The sequence below is a fragment of the Ambystoma mexicanum genome, chromosome 11 (genome assembly GCF_040938575.1).
Source record: "Ambystoma mexicanum isolate Mex_15411 chromosome 11, UKY_AmexF1_1, whole genome shotgun sequence".
Classification (NCBI taxonomy): domain Eukaryota; kingdom Metazoa; phylum Chordata; class Amphibia; order Caudata; family Ambystomatidae; genus Ambystoma; species Ambystoma mexicanum.
This window is the reverse complement of record NC_090934.1, coordinates 178,449,235-178,471,560: the sequence shown is the minus strand read 5'-3', so window position 1 is coordinate 178,471,560 and position 22,326 is coordinate 178,449,235. Positions and strand designations below refer to the sequence as shown.

The 22,326-nt window shown below is 42.5% G+C and overlaps 1 protein-coding gene across 2 annotated transcripts in view; it reads left to right on the top strand.

The window, feature by feature from the left end:
- Positions 1-22,326, top strand: part of LUZP1 (leucine zipper protein 1) — a 455,239-nt gene that overhangs the window by 60,859 nt on the left and 372,054 nt on the right. The window contains exon 2 of one of the 2 annotated variants that reach the window (XM_069622741.1): positions 2,362-2,417. The exons of the other annotated variant lie outside the window; for it this stretch is intronic. The gene's annotated coding sequence lies outside the window, so the exon portion shown is untranslated. The remainder of the gene's footprint in view (positions 1-2,361; positions 2,418-22,326) is intronic. 2 annotated transcript variants of the gene reach the window in all.

The following is a 22,326-nucleotide window of genomic DNA, read 5'->3' as shown; positions in this document are numbered from 1 at the left end:
ACTCGCTGTGTTCGGATCGGTCTCCAGTAGGCCTGCATCTTACTTCTGCGCTCAGCTCCTGCAAGAACAAGAACACCGTTAGGAACAGCCTTACCTTGCGGCGCTGCTGCCCATCGGTAATCGCTCATTCTGTTCTGCAGGCATCTTCGGCGGTGTCATTCCCATCCAGGCACGCTGCTTCCTAAGGAAAAGAACAGAAAAAAGGCCTTAGTAAGCATTCTGCAAATCTTTGCTTATTTTTAAATACTGTACAAGCTTCAAATGCTTACCTGAATCCCAGCTGCTCTGGGGGAACTCTGTCTCCGGAACTTCTCATCCATCTGCAAGAGGGAAAAGACACTCCAGGTTAGCGTGGAAACATCTAGAGGCGCCGCACACCACGCTTACCCACCGCATTTGTTCTTCATAACCGGCATCCACGCTGAAAACTTCGCGGCACCTATAAGACACAGAAAAAGAAAATGCAAATCCGAAAGGGGTGCATCGCGCACCGCTCTCACTCACCTTCAGCGCTACTCATCTCAGCAGCACGCCGCCATCCCCGGACGCTGGCCATCATCTGAGGAAGGAAAGGAACGAAGTTAGAGAACTGTTCAAAAGACTCATTATACTTACCTGTGACTCTTGCCAGTGAAGTAACTAGGCAGCAATGAGCCCGCTTCAATCAACGCGCCCCTGCGCTGAAGGCAGGACGGAGAGCACACTATCCAAGAAAACAAGGTGAGCTGTGGATCAAAGGGAAGGGTTGGACCCCGGGGAAGAAGGGGTTCAAGCACACAGAGACAATAGGGAGTTATACTCTACCAATCCTGTGTTTCAGGCCCAGTCTCCGGTCGAATAGTCTCCAGGGAAGGGTTCAAGGCCGTAAGAGGTCAGAACAGGCTGAGTGACGTCCCTGTGGATACCAGGTGAGCGTTACAATAACAGATTGTCTATTAACTGGCAATATAAGGAAAATGGTAGGGGAAAAGTTGCTCACATTCCGTTTTGGCTGCTATCTGAGATTTCAAAAAAGGTTTCTAAATGTCCTTAAGTCAAAAAAAATTCAAAATATTTTGGAAAAAGAAATGTTGGTTAACATATAAAGCCTCATTATAATAGAAGGGCTAAAGATGGGGTCTGATAATAAAAGTGCCAGTTCGTCTCATGTGATTCCAAAACAGTGTATTATGGGAATCGTGATCCTGCGTAGGTAGCGTTTCTAAGGATGCTTGGAATTTCATAAAAATCATATGTGGTAACTCTGGCAAGGTGCATAACTTATTCATATTTTTAGATGAGGGAGTTCATGTCATTTGTGCAATTATTGTATATGTATAGCATTATGTGCTAGTCCCTGACTGTATCTCATGTGTAGAGGATAGAAATGTTGGTTAACATATAAATCCTAGTTGTAGTGGGAAGATTAAACATGGGGTCTGTTAATAAGGATGCCCATTCGTATTATGTGATTCCAAAGCAGTGTATTGTTGGAATCGTAGTCATGTAAAGGTAACATTTCTAAGGATGCTTGGAATCACCCGAAATTCATATGTTCTAGATCTTGTAAGTTGCAAAACATTTCCATATTGCTTGATAAAGGGGTCCATGTCATTGTGCTACATGTATGGCATTATGTGCTAGTCCCTAACTATATCTCATGTGTAGATGGCCAAATCATTACAGTAAATATTACAGAAAGTATGCTATATCATTGTCTGTGTTAAGACCAAAGTCTACACTTCTGAAATGACAGATATATTTGGCCTCTTCACGGCATAGGAGCAGTTCTTGGTTGCCGCCCCTCGGTCCCAATGATACTCTCTTTAAACCTATGAATCTGATGTCTCTTTTTTCTTGCAATTGATGAGCTTTCTGCCAATGGTCAGCCAGAGGTAAATTCTTATCTTGACTGCCGATTGTTGAGAGGTGCTCTGTGATCCTTGTCCGTAGCTCTCTGATTGTGCTACCAATGTAAGTTTGTTTACAAATAGATATAATTGCATAGACAACGTACTTGGTCCGGCAATTAATTTGTTCCTTTATTTTTATTTGAATACCATTTAAGTCTCTGTAGGTGTCTGTACTGGTTGTTGCATATCTGCACATGGTGCAAGCGCCACATTTTCTGAAACCTGGTCTTGGGTCATCTAGCCAGGTCTGAACTTTTTGTTTTGTCTTCTCAGGTAGTAATGATGAGCTTAGGCTTGCGCGTTTTGTTCTTGCTCCTCTGTAAATTATAGAAGGGTGATCATAAATAAAGATCTCTACGTGCGTATCTTTAAGTCTGAACTGAAACTGAACGTAATGAGCAGACTTGGTATAACTAATGATAAAAACCGCCACTGTTTTTCCTCCCTCCCCCATCCTTCTACTTCGCAGTTGGGATTGATCCCAGTTATTACATCTTCAGTAATGGTTACAAGAAACAATGCTGGGTAAGAAAGAACCCTTTACCTTACTGCACATTTAGCACAAAATTAATTAATCACAACCACTCACTAATTTTTCATTTTTTGTATATCTGATTTTCTCTACCCCTATTCATCCTGCCCTATCCCCCACCCTTTCTCTCTGTCATTTCTGAACTTTAATGTAAATGCATATGGGTAATATGTCAATTGCTGAACTTTTCTTTTCTATATTATGGCTGAGTGCACTTTTCTCTTGACTTTCCCATTTTTGATCTTTGCAATGTGGCATGGAATATGGTGTTTTTTGAATGCATACGTACTATTTTCACTTGTGATTTATTGCATCTAGATATGCCCTGATTTGAGAAAGGCACCTAGCCGAAACACGTGTAATCTATAGGGCAATTTAATTAAACCTTCCTATCACATAACCCTACCTGGATTCAGCCTTATTTTCTTCTGGCGCAGTAATATGGTGCAGTCACAGCAGCTTGTTTTTTGACTGCAACTATACCTGTATTGGAAGCATCTGTTTACACAATGAGGCTGTAGTCGGGAGCTCTTAGGACTGGAGCTTGAAAAAGGGCTTTCCTAAGTCTTTCAAATGCCTTGTTGCACTCTTCATTCCATCTGACCTTTTAGGAAATTTGGGTGAGGAGACCATATTCAAGGGAGAAGCTATGGACCCATAGTTCTCAATGTAGTTCCTAAAATAACCAGTGAGACCTAAGAAGGTTCTTACTTGGGTTTGAGTAGTAGGGGTGCCCATTCTTGTGCAGCTTGTACATTGCTGGGCAACGGCCTTATTTCACTTTCTCCTTCCTCATGTCCAAGGTAGACCACTTTGCGCTGACCAATTTGACATTTACTTGTCTTTATGGTCAGATGGGCCTGCTCAGGAGCCTGCAAAACATATCCTAGGTGGTCAACCTGTTCTTTCCAAGTAGGGCTTAACACTGCAATGTCATCGAAGTATACCATGCAGAAGTCCTCCATCCCATTCAGAACTTGATTAACCATCCTTTGGAATGTTGCAGGTGCATTCTTTAGTCCAAAAGGCATTACCTTAAACTGGTAGAGGCCTGCTGGGGTTGAAAATGCAGTTTTCTCCTTGGCATGGTCTGTCAGGGCTATTTGCCAATAGCCTGACGTTAGGTCAAATATACCAAGGAACTTGGCTGAACCAGGTTTGTCCACCAGATGATCTGGCCTAGGCAAAGGATGGGCATCAGTCTTGGTGACTGCATTTAGAGCTCTATAGTCCACACAGAATCTCAACTGCTTGGATCCTGCCTTTGGCACTAGTACAACTGGACTAGACCATTGGCTAGTAGAGGGTTCTATTACCCCGGGATCAAGCATCTTGTTGACCTCTTCCTTTATGTGGGTTCTGACATTATCTGACATCCTGTAACCTCTGCATTTGACAGGTAAACAGTCACCAGTGAGAATATCATGCTGGCCCCAAGGGGTCAATGCTGGCGATAGTGAAAACAGGGAGGCAAACTGATTTAACAGAAATGTGCACTCCTCCTGTTGTTCCAGTGTCAGATTAGGAGAGAGATTAACTCATTCTATTTTCTCATCTAAAGGTTGTCCCCTGAGGAGATCAGGTAGAGGTTTACTCTCTTCCTCCGCTTGAGCTGAACCTAGAAGCGAAGCTTCCACTTCTGGTCTGGTGAAATAAGCTTTTAGACGGTTGGTGTGGAAGACCCTGGGGGCCTCCTTAGGATTGCCCAAGCCCACCAAATAGTTGACCTCCAAGTTTTACCACTACCTTGAAGGGTCCTTTCCATTTCTCCTGTAAGGCGCTCTGCCTTGTAGGAACCATAAATAAAACGTGCTGGTCTTGAGTAAACTCAACCATGTTAGCCTTCTGTCTTACCAATGCTTCACCAGAGCCTGACCTGCTTTCAAGTTATCAGCTGCTTTTGTATCATGTGCTTCATTCTCCTCTGGAGACCTAACACATAGTCAGTGACTCTCACTGGCTTGGGAGAAGGAGCACTCTCCAACCCCTCCTTAATTGGGGCCAATGGACCTCTAACGGGATGACCATAGAGAAGCTCAAAGGGACTAACTCCAACTCCCTCCTAAGGGACTTCTCTATAGGCAAATAAAAGGTCTGGCAGTAGAAGGTCCCATTGTCTTCTAAGGGGTTCCTCTAAAGCACATATCATGCTCTTCATAGTACAGTTAAGCCTCTCGACCAATCCCATTTGTCTGTGGATGGTAGGCAGTTGGGAACTTTTAAGTCACTCCACAGTTTTTCCACATGGCCTACATGTAGTGGGACATAAAGTGTGATCCCCTGTCAGATTACTTCCTTAGGAAAACCTACCATGGTAAAAATACCAAGTAGGACTTTAGCAACAGCCTGAGCTGTAACAGTTCTCATAGGTATGGCTTCAGGATACCTAGTAGCATGGTCTACTACAACCAATATAAATGGATTGCCTGAAGAGGTTGGAGGGACTAAGGGACCAACAATGTTGATTGCTACCCTCTGAAAAGGGACTCCCACCACTGGTAAGTGCACCAATGGTGCCACATTCTTGGCTCCACTCTTGCCAGAGATCTGACAAGTGTGACGGCTCCTACAGAATGTATCTACATCAGACCCCAACTTAGGCCAGTAAAAGTATAGAGAAAGCCTTTCTTTGGTCTTCTTGAAGCTCAAGTGACCAGCCAAAGGGATCTTGTGCGCGAACTGTAGGAACTGGGGTCTTGTCTCTAGAGGCACTACAAGTCTTCTGATGTCCTTGTTGGTAGCTTGGAGTGCTTTCTGACTTTTTCCTTGAGATCTTGGCTTTCCCCTTTGTCTCATTCTTCCTTGAAATAGCAGTTAGTAGCGCCTGTGGGCTGGGTGTTAGATTCTTCTGTAACATCCCCTGGAGAGCCATTTAAGGTACTCCCCCTGGCCCTCCGTGTCTGCTCCTGTTACCTTTTGCTGGGAGGCCTGTGGGTGCTTGATACAACTCCAAGAGTTTTTAAGTCATTCCCCAACATGGCTCTCCCAGGCATCTCAGTCTGTAGACTAACGGGTACCTTGACAGTCATGGTGTTGCACTGGATGAGAGCTGGTAGTCTAGGAAGCATTTGGACAGGGCCTCCAGCAAGCTTAGTGAGGCTTTTTTGGTGCCTTAGCAACATCCTCAGCCTTGAAAAAAGATTTATCCACTACTGTAATGCTGGCCCCAGTGTCTCTAATGGCAGGGGTCTCCTGACCATTTACAAGTACACTGTCCTTGTAATATTGTTTGGTGTTATCTGGAATCGAATTATAGACCTCTAAATTCTGCTGTTCCCACAGACCCAGGGACACTAAAGAAACACTGGCAGAGATTCCAATGGGGTCTTCAGCCAGTACTTGAGGTTACCACTTGTCATATGTACTTCTTCCTCTGGGGAGAAGGCTAAGGAGATAGTGTGGACCCCTGAATGTTTACCCTTGCATCTGGTATCCCCTTTCACATGGTCAGTAGACCCACAAGCATAACATTTTCCAAATGTTTTGACAAATAGGGGTCTTTGCTGACCTCACTCTGGTTTTGCTTAAACGTTTTCACTAGCCTGATTCGGTTTCCCTTATGCTTGTGGGCCTCTTTTTGGATTGGAGGTATTAGAATTCTCCTTGCCATCTTTCTTGTGCTGTTTCCCATCATCCTTCTTCTGAGTTGCCCCAGAATCCTTGTGAGTAGCCCTGTTGGCAACCCACAAGTCAGCAGCCTTTGCTAACTTCTTTGGATCCATTTCTTTAGAGTCTGCCAAGTGCCGTCTCAGCTTAGGAGAGCAGGCATCAAAAATAGATTCGAAAAAAAATAGATTTCTCATTCCTTCAAAAGTGGTAACTTTGTAACCCTTTACCCAACCATTGAAGTTTTTCAAACATTCACACACACAGCCTTGTAGCCCAAGGGGTACCATCATGCTTTTTGAGGGTCCTAAACCTCTTAAGGTACTGGGAAGGAGTTTCCCAAATAATGCTATCAAAGCTAGCTTCACATTTTCCTACTCCAATCTTTCAAGTTCCCCCACCAACATTAAAGCAGTTGCAACCTAGGGGAGCCTAGACCAAAGCCAAGGAATCAAAAGATTCCCTGTGAAACCCTGAATCCCATAGTTATATTCAAAAGTAGCCAACCAATCTAAAATATCAAGTCTCACCTCATACATACTCACAGCCTCTTTAGGCATGTGAGGCCTCTTAGGACTGGAAGACCTAGAAGACTCTTGGAGAGAACCATTTTCAAGAGACAATTACTTCATTTCAAGTTCATGATTCAATTACATTTATCAGAGCCTGATTTCTTGATGTTTCCTGTCAGTTTGCATTTATATTCTTTTGAACTCTAACCCAAGTCTCATCTTTTCAAGAGAGACACATTCTGGACTCAGTACTGGACCCCTGGTAGAGTCTGTGTGGTTGTAGCTTGAGGACCTAAAGCAAGTACAGGTAGTGGTTATAGCTCTACCTCCCAATCTTTGATGATTCAACAATTTCTCAATCAATTCATTTTTTCTTGCCCTTAACAGAGAGAGACCTGACTTTACACATCTTTCAGTTGATCTACTGTTAAAAGGATCAGGGCTTCCTGTTTGAAGTTATCCATATCTGGCATTATCAAACAATTTCTTTTCTAGTGGTGCTTGCAGCACTCTCAATGTAACAACTATACTTTATCCTCACACGCTGTACACCAGTGTTGGGCAGAATTGCAGGCAGCAACCTCTGGGACCACTACACACAATTAGGACTACAGGTGTTAGCCAAACCAACCTTTGGTATAAGTCTGTACCACACAGTTTTTGGTAGCGAGCTGAGCAGTCGGGCGTCTTTCAAGAGTGAATGTGAGCAGTACAAGTAGTTACACAGAGGACTTTCAATCACAGTGGTTCAAGTAGACGCTTATACTCAAGGTTTCTTGGTAAAAACACTTATAAATTTATTACACAATCATTTAGAAAACATTTCACTAGAAGGAGGCAACTTAATATTATGAACCAATACACTTCAATACAAACTTCTAAGGTTTTAAGACAGTTTGAGCTCCACTGAAATAGGAGCCAAATGGCATTTCTGTTACTTAGAAGGGAGCAAAAGGCACAATGTAAGTAGAACAGATCACATATACTTATTAGACAGTTCAAATAGTTTCATTTCACCAGAAGAGTTCACTTCAAGTCAATGGGCCAGGCCAAAGTCAATGGGCTAGTGTTCAGGATAGGAAAGAGCAGTTCTGGTATCGAACGGTGAAGTCTTCGTGAAAGTTCTTTAGTAGTTTAGGCAAAAAAGAATTGTATGTCGGGTCACAAGCTGATTAGGCCTGTAAATTGGGAAAGTTTCATGAACTTTCACTGCGAGAGTGGTGTTCTCTCAATCGGATTGGCACAGTACCTTAGTATGAAGAACAAAATGCAGGTGACAACGTTGGTTCCTGCCAGGACCTGCAGATCTCACTGTTCCTGCGCCTCAGTCGTGGGGACAAGGAGGACATCGGGGAACTCCTGCACTGTACAGATCGTCATAAATTCAAATGAGGTGGAGTCACCTCAGTTCCAGTAGCTGTAGATTACAGCGCGCACAAGCTGGTGTCCCTCTCCTTTGTTAATCCTAACCAGCCTTGAGAATGGTATCCAGGTGGCTTACGAGTTGATTGGTCCCACCAACTCAAAAGAAGTCGTCGTCCTTGAAGGGGCTTCTCTGTCGAGTTGAGCTTGGCAATTCGGACCTGCAGCAGGGCTTCACCGGGCAAACCAACGGTCCAGGAGTTGCAGCAGCCGTCCTCTTTCACATTGTCTTCGGTTCTTTCGTTCCAGTGGTCGACTCTGCTTTCTAGTACTGGAGACTCTCCTTTTAAACAGTTCTCTCCCTTTCATTCCAGCCTAGCTGTCACTCACCCAGCAGGGTAGCTGTCCTTGCCGGACAGTCAGTCAATCACGCCAGAGTGCATTTGGGTTCCTAGGAGTCTAAGCACAGGGAGTTTCGGGCACCTCCCTCACTTCCTGCCCACCCCAGACACTCAGACGCCAGAGGCGGTCTTCAGTCCTGAAGCCCGCCAAAGGCATACAAAGGGACCAAACCTGGTTTAGCGCGCATAGACAAACACTAGAAGGACCTTTCCAAAAAGAAACGGCAAAAAAAGAAGACCATGACCTGTTTAAATGAAGGGGCTTAAGGTGCCATCTTCAAAAACATGGCTCCCGTGATTTTTAGTTACTGGTGAAAATCATGGTAGTTTGTTGTAAAACCACTGCCACCAGCCTTTTCAATAGCAAAGGGTAGCATTTGACTGCTACATGAGTATTTAGACACAGGGGATACTATGTAACTCCTCCAGCACTGATGGTGTCTGGTGGGTCTAGGAATTTGGAAAGACTAAGTCAATTTCACTTTAAATTCTCTAGGAAACAGTAGTTTATCCCAGAGAAGGTATTTAAACCTTTTGGAAGTCTAAAAGACATGAAGTGTCCACGGGCTGTGGATCACCCGTGTCCCTGGCACTCTGGTATTTGTCCAAGACAAACAATAAACTAGTACATTTTATGTTAGTATTATTTTAGGATCGATTTGGTTATCGAACAGTGATTTAATCAATGTAGAACCGGGGTAGTTGGATCCATTTCTAGACATTCAGACATTCAAATTTTACTCATGTAACCACAATGCTCATTTGGTGATTCTATTATTGTTTTAACCACAAATTCAAAGGATTTCTAAAAGGTTGTACAATTTGGTGGTGTATTTAATGGTGCATGCCATTTACTATTACAATAATTTCCACGTTTTTCATATTATTGCAGTATTGCATTCATACTGTAATGTGCAACACCTAAAGAATACTGTTACACTCGCTCAATGCGTTTCGGGAATTGATTTCCCTTCTTCAGGAGCAAATTAATTTGTTAATGCGGTATTCCTGGGATGTTTCATTCATGTTTTCAGATTCATCAAGGAGATCTATTTAACACAAAAAGTGAAAAAAAAAGTAATATTTAAGTGATCATCTAGATTCAGTATCTTACATTCTATCCATGTGTAGAAAAAGTATATTTATGAATTAATTCACCCTACCTCTCATCGGTGCCCCATAGATATCACTAGTTAAAGTTAAAGATCCGAGTAACCGGATATGGATCTCACTCTTCAGCGTCACCTATAGTGATGGTTGAATAGGTGTCCATGTCATGTCTCTAGGACCTTTTTTCGAATGGATAGACTAAATAAATATATAAGTAAAAACACAAGTACTCTACCTCTTGCCTTTGATGCCTCTGTTGGAAATACCTTGCAGGGTAAATACAGTCTAACGGGGATAGAGGATTTCCAAAATCACACTGAATTGTATCTTTCGTCTGTGTGAGGAAAAGAGTGTGTTGTTTTTGCTAAGTATTGTTTAGTATATAGCCTCATATTGATACTGGCACTTCAATCGGATGGTCTTGTAGCCAAGACTAGATAAAAAAACAACCGTGGTGAATCTATAACTTTTTACTGCGGGTTTCCTATTGCCCTTGGTTATGATGTAGTTGTGATGACCTCCATTCGTTTATATCAGGGGTGATCCTAAGGTAATTTAATAATGCATATTACTATTTGGCCTTTCTTCCAATTGGAACAGAAAAGAGACTTCCTGCATTGTACCATATTCTCAGTGCGGAGCACGCTTACCTCACGCTGTCTCCTTAAGATGGCCAAGATGGACATGAGGACGTGTTTTTTTTGTTGCATTGTGAACTCTACTGGATAGATAAACTTGACAGTATGAGGCCATATGGGATGAATGAGGACTTCCATTTGGGAGCATTTCTCTAAACGCCTATGCAGTACAACAATAGATTGGCACTTATGATATAGGACATGAACACACCTTTAGATTTCAGATACATCAATAAGCAGTATCCAATTTATCGGCATGGCTACAGCTACCCAACCATGGGGATCTGACTAAAGGACCAGGGGGCTCCCCTAATGACATCCATCATGATTACATATTGCAGTGAACTTTACCCGTATCAACTTGTAGTCCATTGTAAATAATGAGGCAACTGAATACCATATGGAGGTGAATCTTATCACAAGTAAATCTGAATGACATTGTATCACCATTGGGAACCTAATATTTACCAATGCATCAAAACAATAAGACCCCACGAGTATGACAACCAGACCTGTGTTAGTTATTGGCATGAAGAAAGGCTAACGTCTTTTTGAATATGTGGCTGGATAGAATGCTTGTTCCTGATTGATACGATCGCTAAACAAATTGAAATGAAGCTGTGTCATTATTGGATATACAAATACTGTATATGATAGAGGTAAACCAAGTAGGCCATATGAATATTACAATTGTACTATGACTGTATTACCACTGGGATATTGACTGCAATATAGACTGTGAGCAGAGGTGCTCCTGGGTAACAATGATATTCCTTACTGACTCATACATTGTAAGAGATGCAGGTCATCATTTTAACATTAAAACTCCACTCCACCATGGTGAGACTACTTGGTGTATTCAATAACATCTCTCATTACAATGAATACTGATTTAGGCAGTGTATTAGACGCATGCCATCATTTGTACACCTCAACTCCCTTTCACTATGGAGAGGCCACTTTGTGCATCCCACAATATTACTCATTAAAATAAATACTTATGCGTAATTCCATACAACATAAAGTGAACATCATAATGGATTAGGATAATACCACAATATTGCACATTAAAATAAATTCTTATGCTCAGTTCCATCCATTACGTAGTGAAAATCAGGATGAGTTAGGATAATTCCATGCAAGGAGCATACGACTGTAAATAAATTGCATCTTGAAAATACACGCGCAACGCAATGACTTATGTTGTTTACACGTGATGTCATCACGCGTGCTCCCATATATGTCACGGCAGGGAATCATACTATCGAGTGTCCCCGCGGTTCGTTTTACTTGCACCTATTCAACCATCACTATAGATGACGCTGAAGAGTGAGTTCCATATCCGGTTACTCAGATCTTCAACTTTAACAACTAGAGATATCTATGGGGCACCGATGAGAGGTAGGGTGAATTAATTAATAAATATACTTTGTCTACACATGGATAGAATGTAAGATACTGAATCTAGATGATCACTTAAATATGATTTTTTTCTCACTTTTTTGTGTTAAATAGATCTCCTTGATGAATCTGAAAACATGAATGACAACATCCCACGAATACCGCATTAACAAATTAATTTGCTCCTGAAGAAGGGAAATCAATTCCCGAAACGCGTTGAGCGAGTGCAACAGTATTATTTAGGTGTTGCACATTACAGTATGAATGCAATATTGTAATAATATGAAAAACTTGGAAATTATCGTAATAGTCATGCACCATTAAATGCGCTACCAAATTGTACAACCTTTTAGAAATCCTTTGAATTTGTGGTTAAGACAATAATAGAATTACCAAATGAGCATTGTGGTTACATGAGTAAAATTTGAATGTCTAAAATAGAACCACCTACCCCGGTTTTACATTGATTAAATGACTATGCAATAACCAAATCGATCCTAAAATATACTAACATAAAATATACAAGTTTATTGTTTGTCTCGGACAAAAACCCGAGTGTGCAGGGGACGCGAGTGATCCACAGCCCGTGGACACGGTCTCTTTCACTACCACAACCTAGTGTCAAGGTTGTGTTTCTCTCCTCTGCACCTCTCTACTTTTTAAAAACATTCTCTCACACATAGATTTACGCATCGGAGTGCAGCAGTGTTTTTCCTTCTGTTCAAGTCTAAGACATCCCTGTGTCACTGCACTGAGGGTGCTGTGTGACACACATGAAAGATGATGCCTATGGAGTTATCTAAAACTCCATAATCGAAGAACATGAATGTAAAACACACATCAAAATACATGAAAGTATGGGGAAAAAAGGCTCACACTCTTTCCAGGTAAGGAAATCAAGTCCTCAAAAATCCAGTAAAGTTGCTGGGGGGGGTCTCTAAGGTGAAAGGAAATAGCACATTTATGACAATTCTCCATAACACCGGGGCCCAAGTTAGTTTCCATTTTTTTCATGATTTGCGTTCATTCTGTTTCCAATTCCATTTCTAGGGCCCTGAGCGGTTTACATCTTTTGGCCTCTGCAGCTATAAGGATGCCCCGCATAGTAACTTTCAATGCATCCCAGAGAATATTGAGTGCGATTTTTATTTTTATTTATTTTTTTTTTTTAAACTCCCACATAACCCCCGCCCACCCTTTCAATTTAGCTCAAAGTATTCAGTGATATGAACAGCTATTTCATTTCTCGTCACTGGGTCTTGAAGTAAAGCAATAGGAAATTTCCAAGACCAGAGCTGCTACTTGGTAATTGGGATGTCTAATGTTGCTGTAATCTGGGCATGATCTGAGAGAGTAATTGGATGTGTAGTAATTTGTGTTCTGTTACCTGACAAAGGAGTGGAGGACCAAGCATATTCAATCCGAGAAAGTTACCTATGTACATGAGAATAATATGAATAGACTTTTCTTCCCCCTCCAAAGTCAGCCAGACATCTTCTCAAATATCTTCTGCAGTCTACTCGAAGGTGTGGGTGGGTAACATGTTACCCTGATTCTATCCTGCACCAGATCCCATGTAAGATTGAAGTCCCCTAATATTAATATCTCACCTTCCATAAATAGTTCTAATAAGCCCATCACATGTTTCAGAAATCCATCTTGGCCCGAGTTAGGAGCGTATATTGTCGCCACTGTTATTTTGATAGTGAATACCACAATATTCGCAAAGGCATATCTACCCTCTTTATGTATTTGCGTTCGAAGTATATGCAGACCACTGCGGTTTATTTTTGTGCATTCAGAACACAGGCGGTTTTACTTGTGGCACAACCCAGAATTATTGTGGGATAACCTTGTAGGCAGAATGTATTTTTGTCCCATTTGCGGATATGAGTTTCTTGAAGCGCCACCAAGTCCGGTTGGTGCCCCCCTCAAGAAAGAGTTCACCTTCCTACGTTTTGGTGGAGAGTTAAGGCCCCTTACATTCCATGTCAAACACAAACTATAAATGTATATAAGTAATGGCAAAGGTCCATGGTCATTAACACATTGTTATTATTGTAAGTCCAAACAAAACATGCTGTTGCATTACAGGTAAGATCCCCACCCACCACTGGCAAAGCCCTCCACCCTTGAAAGCCCTTAAATATAACTGCTATCAGGTGTAACTTCCCTCCCACCCCCCCAAATCCCAACCCCTCCCATAAGTTCCCTGGTGTGAATCACAGAATCTAACATGATCCGGGACAAACTCACTCGGCTGTGACCCACATTCAACCCCAGGAAAAAGTGCGGGAAGACCTAGCTCCCTCATCTGTTTGCAAAAAAGGACAAAGACATAGATTCCAAAACGAGAATGCCAAACTCTGTCTAGATACGTTTCACATATCTGAAGATTCTGATCAATCCATCCGAAGAAAAACCAAAAAGGAGAAAAGCAAACATAAGTATGGTATCCAGTACCAAACATCCTGACGTAATCTTTAAAATGATGATTTAGGGATTGGGCCTCTCACACCACTCTTCTTTTTGTTGATCCCGGCGGTTCTTTTTTCGGCTGTGTGCTGTTTCACCACTCTCGAACCGTATGTTCTATACTTCTGGTGCCCGCTTTGTGTTGAGGCAGGGTCCACTTCTATTTGTAGCAAAGTCACGCCTGCTTCCCTGATTGAAATGTTATGTTGTTCGTATCCAAGATGAATGCGAGGCCAAAAGGAAAGGTCAATCGGTATATTATGCCCTTATTTTGAAGGGCTTGCACCGCATCCTGTAGCTCACAGCGTTTTTGGAGAGTAATCCTGGATAAGTCCTCGCATAATTGAATATCAGTGCCGTTAAATGGGATTGTCGCTGAGGCCCTTGACTCTCGAGTATGAGCTCTTTTTGAAGGTACAACGAGCAAGCGGCTAAGACACCACAGGGACGGGAGCCAGCTTCAGATCTTTTTGAACCAACCCTATGTACCCTGTCAAGAGGTAAAATAGCGGGTACCTCTCCTTGTAAGAGGTTTACAAATATCTGGGTGGTGGCTTATTTCATATCTAAGTCCAGGATTGTCTCAGGAGGTTCCTAATCCGGATGTTGGATCCGTGTGGCCTATTTTCAAGATCTTCATATGGAAGCTCTAAGTTATGGGTTATTCTAGATAGATCTTCTAGTGCAACATCCGTTTGCTTGCTGTCAGCATCCAAAGTTTGACTGGCCTGTTCATTCCGGTCAACATGTTCTGCTAGGGTTGTAATTTATTTGCTAACTTAGGCTAGTGAATTCCTTATGTCAGCTGTAAAAGTGGTAAATTGCGATTGAAAGGTTGAGGTAAATCGCGCCTGGAACTCTTCAAAGCACTTTGTAAAGTCTTCCCAGAGAGCCGCCATGCCTGGGGGTGTTTGATGTTGCGTGGAAGTGGAAGGCTATTTTGGTGTGCTGATGGACATAGAGATAGTTGTATTACCAGATCAGAGTTTTTCTAGCGATTTTGGGGATTTTTGGTAGGACTGAGGTTTTCCTGCTTGGCTCCGTTTGTCTCTGCCCCCGATGTGCAATCTTGGGAGGGCATTCCCTCGTAATTTGTAATTATTTTACTATGTGGCACAGTGGAATCTTATGACGATAAAGATGTATTGCAGCGGGACCTGAATTGTCTGTACACCAAGGTTGCCTCTTTGATTTGTGCCTTTTTCACATCTCTATCAGCATATGGTATTCAGTGACAAGTTATACAGTCATAAATATACTGCCTACTTGAAGTGTGATTCAATGAAGCTGGAGCCCAATTTGTGTGCTTAGCATTGGGCCCAGAAAGCATGTCTCATTCTGCTGCAGCTACAACAATGTAGTTCCAAGATCCCATGTGATCCAACTGTATTGCCGTGCAATTAGTAGTTTCCAAGAGGGGCTTACATGAGAAATTTGCTTGTCGAGTGGATATTGTTTTTGCTGGTTGATTTATGATGGTGGATTGTCCGTCGGAATGTTCCCCTTTTGTAGCCCACAATGTCCAGAGTAGTGAATGGGACAGAGCGTTTGTGCGTGCGCTTACAGTACTGCAGGTCTCGATAGGCCGTTCTTCAGTATTTTCTTACAGCTACAAAGTGCTCAGTGCCGGCTCAGAAAGGAATGCAGCTTAAGGTCCCTCACCTTGCTCTGTTACACGTGCGCCATTACTTTGTCAAATGCGAGGCACACCTCGTAACTGCCCAACTTGTCAATTATGGATATGCCATCCGACAATGTTGCTGCAAGGGATTCCAATGTGTGGGCATGGTCAATTCGCAATTCCTACATACACAGGAACCCAGTAATGTTCAGCAGGATTTTCTGTGTCGCTGTGTTGTATGGGGGGGGAGGGGTGGGAGATGCACGATCCATACGTTAGCATGTCCAAGGTTGAGGGACCCCGAGAAGGCGTTCTCCGGATGGTTGTTACAGCTTGGAGATGGAGCGTGTTCGGACACATCCTCCTCACTTGGCGGCCATTTTGGAAAGCAGGTCTTAATGTTGACCTGGTTGACCTCTGCATGCTAGCATTGCAGATCACATCTCTTGATGGCACACAGCGGTGTCTATCAAGAGATGTGATCTGCAACATTATCCTTTCAAATAGGTACTTGTGCATCACATGGAAAGCAATGGAAAACTTTTTAAAATTCATTAGAGAACAATGAAATGGCTAAGAAATGCCAAAGCTGCACCTAATAAAGTATAAAGCTACATTATTGTCTGATCAGACATGCGCTAGCAAGATGGTGCATGATGTGAACTATAATCCCCCTTATAAACAAGCAATGTCATGAGCGTATACTATTTTACGTATAACTGTGTGCATGTTTGTGTGAATGCATATTCCTACCGTGATTAGACATTCTGAGCCTGTTGTACGTGCAGATTGTTTGTGTGTACAGGATCAGAATATATTAAGCTTCTTGTTTATAGGAGCACACGTTGCCTGTGTATGGTTTGCAGTTTTCTTGGCCCCCCTCCCTAAGCGTGTGGGTGTACTTATTGTAAGCAATTTCGCTGAGCTTGTTCAGTGTATTTTATGTGTGTATTGTCCCTTCTTTCTTTACAGACGTTTTGTATGTGCATATGCACATTCCTAGCCTTTCTTTGTGGGAAGATGTGTGGTGTTGGTGTGGTCCTTTTGTGTGTGTGTGCATAATCACTCCAAGCATGTTGTTTGAGTGTATTTTACTTGCATGCCGAGTGTTCTAGGTGCACGTAGGTCTATCCTAAGTGTGTTGGTTGTCATCTTGTTTATTGGCATTGTATCCAACCATGTTATTCAGTCACTTCTCCCCAAGGGGGAGCCTTTCCTTGTGAGTCTAGGGAGGTGAGCCTGCTACGTGATCCCCTCCCTACGGGTAGAGGCAAGCAGGGCCTCACCGGGAGAGAGCCGACCCTTGGGCGAAGGACTCCGGAGTTCCAAGAGGCATTCCATAAAACATTCCCTCACAATCCATCAGCTACAATACTACAACCAAGAAACCGGGAAGGACACACTACTGTTTGCTATTGTGGAATAACACCAGTAATCGAAGTGAAGGAAACTGGTATCACAAATACTGGGAAGAGTGATCGAGTAATGCAGAACACTTAATGGAGACTGAAGGACTATACCACTACACTGGGGAAGGCCCAGCTGTCTGCTATCAAAACAGAAGGATGAGTCCAGACAGAGCGAGAAGCCAGTGAGATTTGAAACCCAGTGACTTGCGGAGGCTTAGAAAAGCCGATGAGTGCAGCACGCAGACTGGAGAGACCGCTGGTGCGGAAACGCGCTGTGAGTGCGGCTGAAACCCGGGAACCTTGGGAAAGAGAAACCCAGAGAAGCCCAAAAATGAGTGGTGGCATGACCGTGACACAGTGGACTGTCCAGTCCAGCAATGGCGCATAGACCACGGACTCGCCCGCGTCAAGAGAGTAGATGCCGAGTGAGAGAGCAAGAAGAAGAGAAGATCGAAGCCAATCGGAAGGAGCGAGGAGAGATTCCCATCTTGCAAACTGGCCTGGTGAAGCTAACCCCAAGGAAATGGGATAACTGGGAAAATGGGAGACCCTGCAGGGATAGCAGAGAAAGAGTACATGAATCATAATAGTCAGACTAGCCAGGTCTGTGGCTCAGTGGACTAATGCATCCACTACAGGGACCTGTATTTGACCTCATGGTCAAAGGTTCGAATCCTGGCAGTTTCACTCAGCCCTTCATCCTTCCGAGGTCGATACAATGAGGACCATTAAGTTGGGTAACAATAAACATCTTTTATTAGCGCCACGATCGCCCTTTGGGGGTGAATGTGCACTTTACAAATACGCCTGTTATGTTCTGTCCCAGTGAAACTGAAGAGTGGAATCCTAGTGTGAATCATTTCTGGCACAGACATACTCGTCCCAGTGATAGGGAAGAGAAGAATATAACTGAGAATAATAATTGGAACTGCCAAGCTCATTCCAGTAATGGAGAAGAGTGGGAAATAAACTGTCCCACCCAGGAAAAGAGAGTGGGCGTCAAGGGAGGAAAGAGCAAAACTTGTGAAAACCCAAGACCGAAAGACAATGAGCCTCAGAAGGGAAACGCAGTGTGTCAAAGACCCATGAGGAAAGCTGAAGAAAACCATTTAACTATTGAGGGTGGTTGCCAAGAGCCACCCAAAGATGAAATATTGGAGTGACTTTGTTGAGAAGCAGAACTTTTTCCTGTGTCTTAGTTGCCTTTTTGAATAGTGGTAGGGGCAGAGTAGACTACATTTGGACTCACTGAAGACTGACAAGCACACGGTTTCGTTTTGCTTGAGTAGGGAAAACTCATAGTTTAGGGACAGGTAAGAGTTTATATATTTTAAAGGTTTATATACCTTTTTAAAATGAAAGTTACTAGTCTATGTCCTTCTGACCTGCTACAGCATATAAACGAATTAGGCCCTATTTTAAAGATGTTTATTTTTATTTATTTGAAAAAGATAATATCTCGAGTTTGGTATATACCACTTTTGGAAGTTTTGACAGCGTGCACTAGTAACAGGAGAGAGGTAGGTGTATGTTTGAAACCATGAAAATTAAAGTGCGCTATTTCGAGAAATACGTCCTAGAGACAGGATTTTTTTACATTTATTATTTTTTTAAGCTCTATAGAAAACCCGAAGGGAAAAATACCAATTCAGTTCGTTTTGTTAGTTCAGCAGACTTTCCATGTGTGTTCGGATATGGTCAGACCAGTTTCTGCTAAATCTGGCAAACTGACAGATATTGTTCGAAAATGTCGAATCATTTTTTGGCGAATTATCCTTTACTTCAAATTTCCCTGTTCAAAAATATCGACTGTAATTACTGCATTAATTCGGCTCTCCCCTTCACATATCGTCTCATATCAGTTCGCCTCTCTTTACGTCTCTGCTTGCATACGTTGGTGTAAATTCTGTGTTTACGGTTCTGCTTGCATGCCTGCACCCCTGCTCACCCTCTTTTAAATAATCCCAATTTGCGGAATTGTTCTTTTTCTGTTGTGTGTGGCAATGTTGTTACTCTGCACTTGTGGTAAAAAACGTGACTGTTTTCTTTTGAAGCTGTTCTCTCGCGACGGACTATTAACATGGAAGCAACCTCCCGATGAAAGCACGCTTTCATATTTTAATGTTGGATTCTTAATTATTTTTAGGTTTACTTCTGCAGTTTCTTATGCTTTTGTCCTTTTTGTAATCGACATTTACTTTTTTCTCCACCAGCACTCTTTTGGAATTCGCCTGCAAAATGTTGTTTCATGTCTAATGCAGTAAGTTCGATCAATGTGATCACTACTTGCCTCCTTTTTTTTCATTCAGTTTTTTCGGGTGTGCAAGATCACATCGATCAAACTGACACGGACACATTCAGAAGTTAGAAAGGAATGTACATAACAATCCTTAGAACAAACAAATATTGATGGGGCTAAAAAGAGTATTTATCATGGGGAGGGTAGTGAATGAATAAGCAAACCCCCAGCAAAATCTCTCTGTAGACAAAAACGGCAAATAAATAAAAAAACTTGGGACCAAATCCAGGAAACTATTGAATAAATTGGTATGAAGCAGGATAGTATTATCTGATCTGTGGGTGAGGAGAAGGCACGAATATTGCAGATTGAAAAGCACTGGTTTGTTCGTATCTATAATCGAATTATGTTTCTATGTTAACCTGCGTGTTGTATTTTATTTTTCTAATGGCCTCACTTACTCTTGAATCACGATCACCCAAAATGATGGTTGCAAAAATGTAGGAGCGCTTCCAAATGTATAATCAGCCGGGTGTTCTGTTTGCACGTTTCCTTATGTTACCAGAGTTCTTAACATGGAAGAATATCGGGCCTCTGGTAATCGAGCTAAAATCCTGTATTAAAAAGAAATCCCCATTCCTTTACAGCTCAGTTACCCTCCTTTGTATGTTTGGGGACAGAGACAGAATTTCCTACGAGTTTTCCTGTCTTTACAGATTCTTAGAACGTGTTACTTACTATTCTACGTAAAACACAGCCTTCCTAATAAAATATATCTGGCAACAAAGCTGCAGTATTGGTCGCTCATGTTGATGAATGTGTACTGATAAAGCCTGCAAATACAGGCAAGTGGTAGATATATTCTTTTGGAAGTACCTTTAAAGTGTATCGATTTGTATACGTTTTGCTGGAGAAAAAAAACAATCCCCAGAATGATTTGCATACCACAGACCAGCTTTTCAACTTTTTCCCTTTCGGATTGAGGTACAAGGCGGCAGGTATGGGCATGTAAAACAATTTTACGGTTGTTGTCAAAAAGATTGTTTATAGCTGCATTGGTCCAAGAAAGAATGTAATGTGTTGGATCTTGTACTTTGGAACAACAAAACATTTCTTTCTCTCCGCTATTATTGGATTAACCGTGCTGAATACACCACACCACACCATCACTGTTAGACCCCTTAAAACCTTGTATCGGAAACAGAATTAACCTTTCATTCTTGATCCGTGTAAATGCATAAGCAATGTCATTTGTATTGCCAGCATACACCATAGTACTTTCCTGTAATTCCTTATGTTCGTCCTCTCAGTTCCATGTCCATCCCTCCATCAAACAGCACAACCAATCCACATGCCTGTCGGACCTGTTCAGTAATATTGCTCTTTTCCCTGTCCATCGTTCTAGCAACTTTCTTGTCACCTTTTGTTTAACTAACGAATTCACCCCAGCCTTCCTAAGAGCCTGCAGCTTTGTTCATCTTGGCTGGATTCCCACCACACTGTTGAATCCATCCAGGTCTGTCACTCTGTAGAAGCTTGCATCTGATTTCCTCCCTCCACAACTTTTATACCCCGGAGTGCATACCAGGAATTCGGCTACCAGCATACATCCTTCCATACTCCCCTCCTATTTCACAGGTAGGTTTTACAGCTAGCTCCCGGCCTCTCTCTTCTTGGCCCCCTAGGCCTCACCTCACCACTCTACACTTTCACCTCTTTGGCACTGGCACCTTCACCATCCTGTGTATCCTTCAAGCCCAACTGCACAGGTACATTGCAGAGCTGACTGACATTTTGTGGAATGCATTGCATTGTATCTTCAGTATTGTTTAAAGAGGAAATGGTGTCTTTTGTAGAACAAATGCTAAACACATGTAGTCTTTATTATTAATTAGGTGTTTAAGGGGTTGCCATTTAATTCCAGGTGCAATATACACAAGGTCAAAACATTTATGTGTGCATTAGGAATGTGAAACTAACTTCAGTCCCCATATCTATCTTGTCAGGGTGCAATTATGCACTCTCCACTAGCCATCGGCTAATGCTATTTGACTCTTTGCAAGTAAGAAATGGTATGCTGTGTGTATCTATAAAATTGAGTTGGTAGGTTACTTTTTTATGGCTGGCTAGTAGTTTGCAACTTTTCCCCCCTCATCTTGTAATGCCAGTGCCCCAAGCTGCTACAACAGCATCTGTTTCTAGGAGCAACACTGACAACTGGAGTTAAGGCAACTGTTGAGGGTTTGGAGAGGAGCGTCCCATGCTCCACATTTGCCAAACTATTGACTAGTTTGTGCAGGAGTTATGATATCCCCACGAAGCAGCAGATAAATAAATTGTGGAAGAGCCAGGACTCCGGGACCAGAGTGGCGAGAGAAATTGATGCCGCTCCTGGAGGGTCATATGGGCTCGAGATTTCAGCTGCAGAGATTGCGCAACGGAAGGCGGACCTTTTTTATAACTTTCTGCATTGTGAAGTGTTCAACGGGGGCAGGCGAGCATCGGGACACTGTTGTAGCCACGAGGGCTCTGGAAGTTGCAGACACGAGGTGCGGGACACCATTTAGCAGAAGTGTCGGGCCGCACAGCAGAACTGAAGTAGACTAGCTGGGAGCAGCGCGATACATGGATGTGCACGCCAAACTCAGTGAGGTTCCTATTATTTTGAGACCCCTGAGCACTCTGTGAGAACTGTGTTGATTGTTGCCATTTTCAAAGTTACTATTGTTGAGGTTGGCATATGGGAAATAATCGCGATATAAAGAATTGTGAGAGCAGCCAATCCAGTGACATTCACATCAGTTCTCGAAGAACATAGTCACAAGATGTATGGAATAGACTTCAACTACTTTTTACATGCCTGTCAACCAATGTGATAATGCTCTGGCACGGTCAAACGACATCATGATCTGCTGCTGATATTCTGCATGAAGATCGAAGTATCAACTTTAGTAAGTATCGGCATATACTATCGTAGAACCCACGTAAAATAAGTTGTGAATTAATCTCTGCTGGCTTTCTAGTAATTATCAAATACAGGCTTGAGCAGCTATTACACCCTTTAGAATATTACAAAGGAAGCCACACCATGATCAAAGAAATACTCATTCCATGTTCGGTATTGAGAC